This window comes from Eupeodes corollae, chromosome 2 (assembly GCF_945859685.1).
Source record: "Eupeodes corollae chromosome 2, idEupCoro1.1, whole genome shotgun sequence".
In the NCBI taxonomy this organism is placed as follows: Eukaryota; Metazoa; Arthropoda; class Insecta; order Diptera; family Syrphidae; genus Eupeodes; species Eupeodes corollae.
This window is the reverse complement of record NC_079148.1, coordinates 83041917-83053169: the sequence shown is the minus strand read 5'-3', so window position 1 is coordinate 83053169 and position 11253 is coordinate 83041917.

The window sequence follows — 11253 nt, the reverse complement described above, 5'->3', positions numbered from 1 at the left end:
CAACTGTTGGATGAGATTAGGCGTCGCACACAGGGCAAAGATGAATCCATCGGAGTCTATGTGGCGACAATGCAAAATTTGTTTGGTAGGTTAACTGAACCAATATCGGAAAGTAGGAAGTTGTCAATGATTCAAAGAAACTTGACACCTTTCTACCAAACTCAGCTTGGTTTGGTTAAACCAAGTTGTGTGTCCGACTTGGTCGCATTAGGTATGAACTTAGAAGCAGTTAGGGCAAATGCGGAATCGTATCTTCCACCACCTAGTGTTAGGGATAATAGGAATCTGCTAGAACCGGATCTAGCATATGTAGGTGTAGAAACTCCAATGGTTTCGGTTATTGTAGGGAATGACCAACCAAAAATCAGACCAGTTCTGGGAATCAAAACTCTTCGCTGAGATGCTATAATTGTAATGGATTAGGCCATTTTTCAAATAGGTGTACAGCTCCTAAGCGTTGTTTTGGTTGTGGGCAGTTAGGGGTGAAGAGACAAAATTGTCGTCGCTGCTCGGGAAACGGGCAACGGGCTCTTGCGTTAGCAGGTCGGGAAGTCCGCAGGAATTGAACAGGTTGCCTGCTGAGAACCAGCCGGCAGATCAAATTCATCTAGGTTTTACTTTGGAGGCAAACGGTAGTGATAGGAGACGATTTTTATGTATTAGAATTTATGGTACTAGATTTTTAGGTTTATTAGATTCAGGAGCTTCTAGAACCATAATAGGTAGAGATGCGTGGAACATTCTCCAAAACTTAGGTCTTTCTTTGAAAACGGATGGTGTTCACTGCGTTCGTTTAGCAGATGGAACAGGTGTAAGAGTGCTAGGGACTGTATCTCTTCCAATAGTTGTTGAGGATAGGGCAATCTTAGTTGACTGTATCGTCATACTCAATTTTAGATAGGCTTCGAGGGGCTAGGTTCTTGTCTTCGCTAGACATTAAATCAGCATATTTGCAGATTCCTATGGAAGAGGAATCAAAGCCATATACTGCCTTCACTGTACCTAGTAGGCTTCTTTTGCAGTTTAGGAGAATGCCTTTCGGTCTTCACAATTTGCCTGCGACTTGGCAGAGGTTTATCGACACAGTTTTGGGTGCCGACCTCGAACCATACGTTTTCGTCTATTTAGACGACATCATCATCATTACAGAAAATTTCGAAAAACATCTTGAAATTCTGAATGAGGTGATGAAAAGGTAAAGTTAAGCCGGATTAAAGGTTAGTAGGGAAAAATGGAACTTTTGCATGCCGTCACTTAAATTTTTAGGGTACATAGTGGATCGAAATGGTTTACACGTAGATTCCAGCACCGAGGAATGTTGGTCGTTTTGTACCAAATTTCGCTGAATTGCTTAGGCCGTTATCAGATTTATTAAAAACGAATAGTAAGTTCACTTGGACTCAAGAATGCGAGGATAGTTTAAGAAAGGCAAAAGAGTGTTTGGTGACAGCACCTATACTCACTTGCCCAGATTTTAAACGACCTTTTGTCGTTCAAACAGACGCGTCAGATTTCGGTATCGGTGCAGTTCTTTCACAGAACTTTGAGGAGGGAGAAAAGGTTGTCTGTTACCTTAGTAGGTCTTTAAATAGAAATGAAAGGAATTACTCTACGACGAAGAAAGAATGTTTAGCTGTATTGTGGGCTATTGAGAAGTTGCGGCCGTATATCGAAGGTGTTCGGTTTACGGTTGTGACCGATCACTATTTATTGGTATGGCTTAACAATCCTAAAGATCCACAGGGTAGGTTAGCTCGTTGGGCAATAAGGCTCCAACAATTTGATTTCGAGATCATTCATCGCAAGGGCAAGGAGCATTTAGTTCCAGATATGCTCTCTCGGGGAGTGCCGTAGTTGGGTGGTATCTCAGACGAGGATTTAGACCCTTGGATTAGAAAAATGATCTTAGCAATCAATTCTAATCCGCTTAGGTATCCGGCCTGGATAGTTGAACAAGGTCAGTTGTTCAAACTGGTGAAGGCAAATCATGTGATGAAAACAGTCAGGAAAACAGTCAGGAAAACAGTCAGGAATGGAACAGAGTCTTAGGGAAAAACGAAAGGTTAGGGATTTTACAGGAATACCATGATGGCCTTCTAGCGGGACATATGGGAGTTAGGAAAACTTTTTCTCAAATTGGAGCAAAGTTTTACTGGCCAAAGATGAGGGCCGATATAACCAAATACGTTAGGAACTGTAAAGTTTGCCAACAGGTAAAACCGGTGAATGAGAAACCAGCTGGGTTGCTGACTGAGAGGGTAGGAATCAAGGCACCGTGGGAAATGATTTGTGTTGATTTGGTAGGTCCACTTCCTAAATCGAGTAGGGGTTTTATTTATATCCTGACGGTGGTAGATTATTTTACTAAGTTTCCACTTCTGTTCGCTTTAAGGTCGGCCACTGCAAAGGCCATAGTTAGGGAACTTGAAGATAACGTTTTCCTTTTATTTGGCGTACCAAAAGTGATCGTGTGTGACAACGGTCCCCAGTTTCGATCTAAGGAACTGGAAACGCTTTGCCAGGTGTACGGGTCACAATTAAAATTCACAGCCCACTATCATCCGCAGGCGAATCCTGCAGAAAGAATAAATCAAATAATTAAGACGACGTTGAGGGCTTACGTCGCTGAAAACCACAGAATGTGGGATTCACAGTTGAGTAAGGTGGCGTGTGCTGTACGCACTTCGTAACACGAGGTTTTGGGAGTTTCGCCGTATTATGCGAACTTTGGTAGGGATATGGTAACTTCAGGTCGAGAAGTACCATTAGTTGAGGAGGTTTCGGGGAATGTTCAGGATCTGAGAAAAGATCGCTGAGCGTTTTAAGGAACTTAGGTTAGATATTGGGAAAAAACTGGGAGTAGCATCCAAGAGAGCTGCTCAGGCCTACAATCTCCGGCGGCGTGATGTTCAATATCACCCCGGCGATCTTGTATGGAGTAGAAACTTTTCGTTGTCGGATGCCGCGAATTATTATGCTGCCAAATTAGCACCGAAGTTTGTCGGTCCGTTTGAAGTTAAAAAGCGTGTGTCACCTTGGACATACGTGTTAAAAGATAGTAAAGGTAAAGAACGCGGAACATGGCACGTTAAAGATTTGAAACCGTATGCCGATGCATCCGAGGTTTGATAAGTAAAGTAGCTTATTTTTTTTGTTGTTATTGTGAATCATTTTGTATGTAACATTTTTTTTATTTGATTTTTTTGGATGGAAAATCCCTTATCGTGTTTCCATTACCTTGGCAGCCTTTAGAAAATGTGTTACAAAACTGTAAGCACGTTTCCTAGGATGTAAGGGTGGGATTTGTTGCGGTAAAATTTACCACAACAAGTTTACTAGCCTATCTCATATCCTTTTTCCTTTTTTAACCATCCTTCCGTCGTTGCGGCTCCAAAATATTTTAAGAGTTCAGTAGAATCCGCCTTTCCATCAGTCAGTGACCTGCTCTCATTGTATTTTGGAAAAGCAAACAAAATAGGTTTCAATTGTAATGCGGTTGTGTGACAGAGGGCTTACATATTCACTTTAGAAATTTGTGACGGGCAGTCACTAAATACACAATTGTGTGACGGATGAGTCATGATTACGGCCTATTGAGTGTGTGACAGTTGGTTTACACAAGGAAAAAACGAAAGTGTGCATCCTTTGTATAATTGGCACAACAACCTAAAATTAGTATGGCTTAATGCCCAACGTAAAGTGTCGGCATACTAAGTAAGGTCACCTTGCGATGTGTTTTTCCCTTTCCCTAAAATTGTCTGCACGAAAGTCTAAGGGTTTAAAGTCTAAATTTCAAACTATCGGATTCTGCCTCTTAATCTTGGTTGAAAACGCTTTAATCAAGTTATTAAACTGGGCCGGTTTGGGCTGGGGAATTTTATTCGCGAACTTTCAAAAATTGTTCGTTTACTTTTTAGACCAATTGAACTGAACTCGTCCATTAAGCCAAGGTTGGTGTTCAAATCACCAATGTGAAAGAGACCACAAAGGTTTGACTGGTTTTGAATCGGCATGCACCTTAGCGAAAAAGCCGGGTGCCGCAATTAGACCGAAAGAGAAAACCAGATCATAACAAAAGGTCAGAGTAGGATGGCAAACTTGTCGTGGCCTTTTTGGATGAGGAAAGTTCGCCATGAATATGGCACTTTTTAGAGAAGCTAAGAAGAGTGAGGTTAAAAAAAGGAAGTAGTGAAAAATTTTTGAGAAAAGAAAAAAAAAAAAAAGAATCGTGTTAGTTTTGGTGTGGAATACAACTAAATTAAAATTATTGATAAAGAAACCAAACAAAATTTGTGAGGAAGGCGTTTTAAATAAGGAAGAGGCAGGATCAATTTTGTCAAATACAGAAAGCTAAGTATTTTTTTGTTGAGTGAATTTTGTGTTTTTTTTCTACCTTTACTTGTAATTTGTGGTTGGGTATACAGAACCAACATTTAACCCGATAGAGTTTTGATTGATTTCTTTGTCTCCCGAGATTGCGGGACCCGCGACTTTTGTTCTTTTGTTCTTCGGACACTTTCCCAAGGTGACCGTTTCTTTGTGTCCTTTGTACACAACCAATTGTTCTCTTTTTCTTTTGTTCTTTCATTTTAAATTGTACAAATTTTTTTTGGAAAAATTCTGGGTTTTATCCCTATATTTATAAAGGTTTCCCAGATACAAAATAAAATATCTTAACCTTTCTAGGTGAAGAATTAATCTTGAAGTTTATTTTATTTTTTTGGGAAGTAAATTTTCGCTTTTATTAATTATTTATCTTGATTGGTGATGGTAAGTACCATAATACTTCCTGGCGCCCATTTTCATTATTTTTTGCTACGCCCCTGTGTAGTGCCTTTTATTAATTTAATAATTAATTTCGATTTTATTAATCGAGTTCGATTAATAAAATCTACCTTTTCCAAACCCACCCCCAAACTGAGCTACTGGGTGACAGCACTGTTTTTGCTGTCAATAAGTAGGTATCCACTCGTGCGCGCCTACCTACCCATTGTTGTTTTATAAATCGTTTCGTTTTTCTTACAATTTTGTTTTGTTTAATTTGCGGATCATTTTTCCGCCAACATAGAATAATAATAATAATAATTTGGGTTTGTTAATTTTACAACAACCTTAGCGACATCGCGTGTGCGTTAAGAAGCGCGGTTCTTAGCTCTACCGGCGGCGTATCACCGTATTATGCATTATTCGGCACTAACATGATGACACACGGTAGCAGTTATGAACTTGCCAAGAAGTTGCATGCGCAGGACGACAGCGAGCTGTTAACTCTTCCCCGACAAGGTCGATTGCAGTGCATACGAAATCAAATTCGCGAATACAAAATTAAAGCCAACGATAAATCGTCAAAAATTTATAATGTCCGTACTAAAAACATTCAATTTTCACCCGGACAAGAGGTGTATAGGAAAAATTTTGTGATGAGCAATTCGTCGAAAGGTTTATCAAAGAAACTCTCACCCAAGTATATTAAATGCCGCGTAGTTAAACGAATAGGAAATCAAATGTATGAGTTAGAAAACTTAACCGGAAAAAGACTTGGAATAGTCTTAGAAAGTTTTGATGTACTTGATAGATTTAAATTAATAAATAAATAGATAGAATATATCTCGCAAGAATTTTAAAACAATAAGTAGAATGCTTCAAAAACACGTTTGTTTGTTTGTTTTAAATACAAGCCGTAGTTATCATTGTTGCTATTCGTATCGTTTCTGTTTGTTATTTGTTAATTTATTAAATTATCCGTAAGTATAACTTATTATATTTATTTAGCAACAGTTCGAAAAAGAAAATACCGAAATACACTATAACAAAAACCACAAGTACCTGGAACTGTTTAATAAACAAGGATATTTTAAGTATATGTGTATTTATTATATTCATTGCATGCCTTATGTTCTAAATGTTACTTAATGTTAAATGTTCTTATTTATTTATTAATATTTTAACTTATTTTATTAAACATCTGTGATAAAATGGTTCAACCATCCCAATTCTGATATTTTTACTTATTTTATTAATTTTACTAAGCCTAATAGCTTTAAAATTTTTCTTTATCTGTGATAAAATGGTTTAACCATCCCATCTGTGATACTTTTACTAACTTTATTAATCCCACTAAGCCTGATAGCTTTAAATTTTTTTATCTGTGATATTTATATTTTCTTTTTTATTTTAGCTTAAGTAACTTATCTTTTAAAACTTGTGATACTTAATTTACTCATTTTACTAACTTAAATACTATCCCCAATGATTGAAAACTACGATCTGTGATATTTACAAAAGTTACTGATTTTAATAATTTATCTACTATTTATTTATTTATTAACTTAGTAACTTATTTATTAATTTATTAATTTTTGTGTTTAACTAGAATCTAATCAATCAAAATAAGCTTATAAAAACAAAAAGATCACTCACCAACAATCACTTGAATGGTGAATGGGTACTGTAACGTAGAAATTCGTAGTGGTGGCGGATAGAGATGGGGGACATCAATAATAAGTGTTGATTGATTGCATAGCAGGATTCCTGAAAAACAAAATACATTTAAATTAGTAGGTACTCCCAATTAAATAAACATTGTTTTTTGTATACACTTTTTGCTTAATAGATGACATACTAGCTCGGTTTTTTCTCGCCAATCTCGGACGAACTCCTCCGATCCACATATCTAGAAGTGTACCTCCCAGCAGCCTTAACTTTGGTACACCAGACGCTCCAGCAGATAGGGGTTTCGACAAAAATCCTGAAAAAGTAATGCTAATTGTTAAATGTGTAGATAGTTATGTATATATGTGTAATTTCAGGTGTCTAGTTGAATAAATACTAATTATAAATAAAATGTAATTCGTTTTTCCCTTCACTAACGTCGAGGTAGGTCGGCAACCTACGCTGGTTATTGTTAGGGTCATTGACCTTCCCAAGGTATGGAAAAATAACTATAGAAAGAAAAAACAAAATGGAAGCCGACTTATCTTTATAAGTTTAATACTAACCTCTACTAAATGGTAGGACAATAGTTTGCCCGGCCTAAATCGTGGGTTTTTCCCAACAATTATCCAAAAGCTCCCTTAATCTAGGAAAGGAAAAGCAAACAAATAAGATCCAATAAAACTAATTGTGCTTTTCAAAAAACTCACCCATCTCAGCATCCCTTGTACCTCCCGTGCTTTGCCGTCATCCGAATCCCCTTCCATTTCCCAGGCATCCAGAATCCTTGTTTTTTGCAGCTGTCACTTGCCTCATTGTTGGTCTCCATGGAAATTCTCCATAACTCAGTGGAGAGAAATTCCATGGGAAAGCAATGGGTGCGTTCCGGAAGAGATCTGGTTTTGGTGTATTGTCGTTTAAGTTGGTTGAATTGTTAAGTTGCATGTGAATGAAACTTTGTTTTATGTCCGTGTTTAGTTTTCAGTATTGACGGTTAATGCATGTCATTGCGGTGATTAGGTGATTCGTATTCATACGTTTTGTGGTTACTTTGTCATTATGTGTATGGATTTTTTTTAAATGTTCTGGTTTCATGTGGTTCTGTGTTACAGGTCTCTCCGATTTCGACCGTGGAACACACCCTTAGTTCTTGGGACACTGATACCCCTATTCTGTTGGAAGTGTACTAATACCTACGTGGTTTCCCACTATTTGAGTGTGATGATGTTGGTTGGGGGTATACACTGTATGGATGGGTGGATCGGATGATGTGTTCCTGTTAGAGATAGATAGTTCATCCGAATATTTTTTTTTGCCGGTGTGGGTGGGATGATAATTTCAGCACTCCCTCATTTGGCCATCTACCACACAGTGGATTAAAAAGTGAGTGATAGTGGTAAAGTAATATTCAAATATCTCAAAAAAGAAACAGTTGGACCATCAGATTGCTGATATAGTAAGTTTTTTTCATTTATTTGTTTCAAATGCAAATATGTATAAAAATTAATACCTTATAGGAAAGAAAAGGTGTACTAAAATAGTGTAAACTAAGGTGAATGTAAATTGGTGCCAACAATTCTGGATAAAAGAACCCAGCAAGTAACAAGTAAAGGTGGTTAGTCTGTTAATTTAGCGAAGAATAGGAATTTACTTAATATTTTTTTAATAATAGTTTAATTCCCAGCGGCCCGAATTAAATCATGGAGAGCGGGGCAGCCGCCCAAAAAAAAATTTGAAATTAAATAAAATTCAAAAAAATTTTGAAATTAAATAAAATTAAAAATTTGAAATTAAATAAAATTTGAAAACTGAAAAAAAAACCAAAGAAGAAAAATTTGAAATTAAAGGAAATTTTAAAAAAAAAAAACTTGAAAGACAAGAAAATTTAAAAGTAAACAAAATTGAAGGAGAAAAAAAATCAAGGTTAAGTAAAAGAAAAAGGAATTACAAAGAAAGAAAACCTACATATCATATATATTACCATACCTACCCGGTGGATCTTTTTGTGTTTGTGATTGTCCTATATATAAGTTTTTTTTTTAATTTATCAAATTAATTCGTTAATCATTCATTAATTCGTGGAAGTTATTTTTTTTGGTTTATTTCCATAATCTTTTTTTGTATATTTTTTTTATTGTGAGGTGCGAAAAGAAACGGTTGGTGTAAGTTTCGTGTTCGGTCCCGTAAGTTTTTGTTGTATAGGGTCCTGAAAAATACCTCCTGAGAGTTCTTTAGGGGTAGGGAATTAGGGCTCCGTTAATTGATGGTATTCGCTTACTAATAAAATACCAAAAAGGGTACTTCAACGCAAAGGTAGAAACAAATAAAGACGTAGGACTACCAACCTGGCTTTTTTTTGTTACCATTTTCTTTTTCTTGTTTTGATGTTAATTTTTTTGTTAATGTATTGTATTTATAAATCTGATGAAACCAAGCGAAACAATGAGAGCTTGAGTTTTATTTTTTCAGATGTGTCAAGGGTAACGGAGTAGACGTGGAGTTAAGATGACCTGAACCCGATCATCAACCAACAATATTGGGGTTATCCAACACTGGGCGCGGATACCTAAAGGTAGGATGGGTAATGGCCTCACTGCACAACATCCCTGATGTGCCAATAGTCTGTCCGTATATGTTTTCTTCTTTTTCCTCATTGCTTGGCCTGATATATGTTTTTGTCTGCAGGCGAAGTTGAGTTTCGGGGGCAAGATCCCCCCCGTCCGACGAGCTGACGCCGTGCACCGCAAGCAGGCCGCGTCCCCCGGATCTCAACAATCCCACCTAACCTATTCAAAATCTTCCTATCTCTATTTCCTACCTCATCCTTATCCTTCCCTTCCACTTCACCCACCTCCACACCTCCTCTTGCCTTGCAACAAGTTCTCTAGCTTCTTCAAGGATCTGTAATTATATTTGTCGGCGATTTGTTGATGACGTCTTCTTGAAACGTACGAATCTGCCTTCTTTACGTCTTCTTGAAACGTACGAATCTGCCTTCTTTTGGTTTAGACATTGCGCGCAGCTCCAATCTTCTTCTTCAATGGCCGCAGTCACGTTGACACAATTGAAATGGTACCATTGTAAACATTCGTCGCACTAAACCATTTCTTGCGTGTTGTCTAGGTCGCAAAATTTGCATCTATCATCTTCTTTGGCGTTGTCGATTCTATGACCCCCTAGTCGTTTACTTCTCCTTATTAATGGAGTTTCGTCAGAAGACATCTTTATCTTTTACTTATAATGTAAAAGAAATTTGTAGAATTGTTGTTCTTCCATATTATTGTAACAACGTGTTGCTTATTCCAAAAAAAAAATTAAGTTAAATTTGTCCGTTTCGAATTATTTGTATTTAAAGTAGAAATTTTCTTCGCAATTCTTGGGTTAGTTGGTCTTCTCTCGATGACTGCTGAAAAACGTTTGCCTGAAATTTAAATTTTTCGTTTCTTCTTGTTTTTGCAGTTGGTATTGCTATGGCTTGGATTTTATATCTTACGTTTTGTATTGGTATGACATTGAAGTTTGTATCTTGAAAGTTGTCAGTCGAAGATATAAGTCACAGTGATGCCCATAGAGGAAATATATTATCTAGAGTCCCGACTTAATAGGTTTGCTCTCTTTCGGTCTACAAGCTAAATTGAGAGGATTTTGTCCATAAGGATAAGCATGTGTTAGTTGTCCCGTGCATTTCTTATGAGACCAAGCCATTATGAATGTAGTTGTTATTTCCCCGCGGGTGAAAAAACTATAAGGTGAACTCAGCCGTTCAAAAAAGAGATCCATTGAATTTAAAAATTGAAAAATTAATGCAATATTTTAAGAAAAATAAATTTTGCAACTTCTTTTTAGTGAAAACTGTGCTAAAAATAATAATTGACTGCTTTTGGCAAACAAATTCTATGATTTTTATGAAAAGTTTCGCTAAAAACAGAAAAAATCATGCCGAAAGTATAGCCGCACCCTAGAACTGCAATGCGAACGTGGCCCAATTTGAGTTGTTTCCAGTTTTGACAGATCAAGAACGAGGTGAGTATTTTGACAACAATAATTAAAAGGAAAACAAAATACAATTTCTGCGATTTAAATAATTCAAAACAAAATACAAAAGTCAAAACTAATAAAAACAAAGTTGTTAATAGTACTCCTTATTAACAATTTCATACAAAATGATCCAAAGTCAACTATTTCATCGAACTAAAACGTGCCTTCATCATATCCAAAGAAGTATTTCCCAACGTAACCTATTGGCTCTAGCTGATAGAGGATTCTTTCAGGATCACTTTCCAGACAACGCTGGGTAAGTTGTATATTGTTTTGTATGTTTATAAAAACTACAAGAAATCGTAATGAACTATATTCTGTTCTTCTTAAAACTGTTGTCCGGAAATGACAAAACTTTTCACAAGTAAACATCAAACGATCTTACTTACTTACTTAAGGTGGCGCTACAGTCCGGGGCGGACCTGGGCCTCAACCAACAAGCGTCTCCAGCCAGCTCGGTCCCTAGCTAGCTGTCTCCAGTTTCATACGCCAAGTTGGTTGAGGTCCTCTCCCACCTGGGTGCGCCACCTGATTCGCGGTCTTCCTCTACTGCGCCATCCCTCGGGATTGGATTCGAAGACCTTCCGGGCTGGAGCGTTGATGTCCATCCGCTCTACATGACCTAGCCATCTAAGCCGTTGGACTTTAATTCTGCTAACTAGGTCAGTGTCGCTGCACAGCCCGTACAGTGCGTCGTTATATCTTCTCCTCCATTCTCCATCTATGCGTACGGGACCAAAAATCACCCGAAGAATTTTTCTCTCGAAGCATCCTTAGACGCTC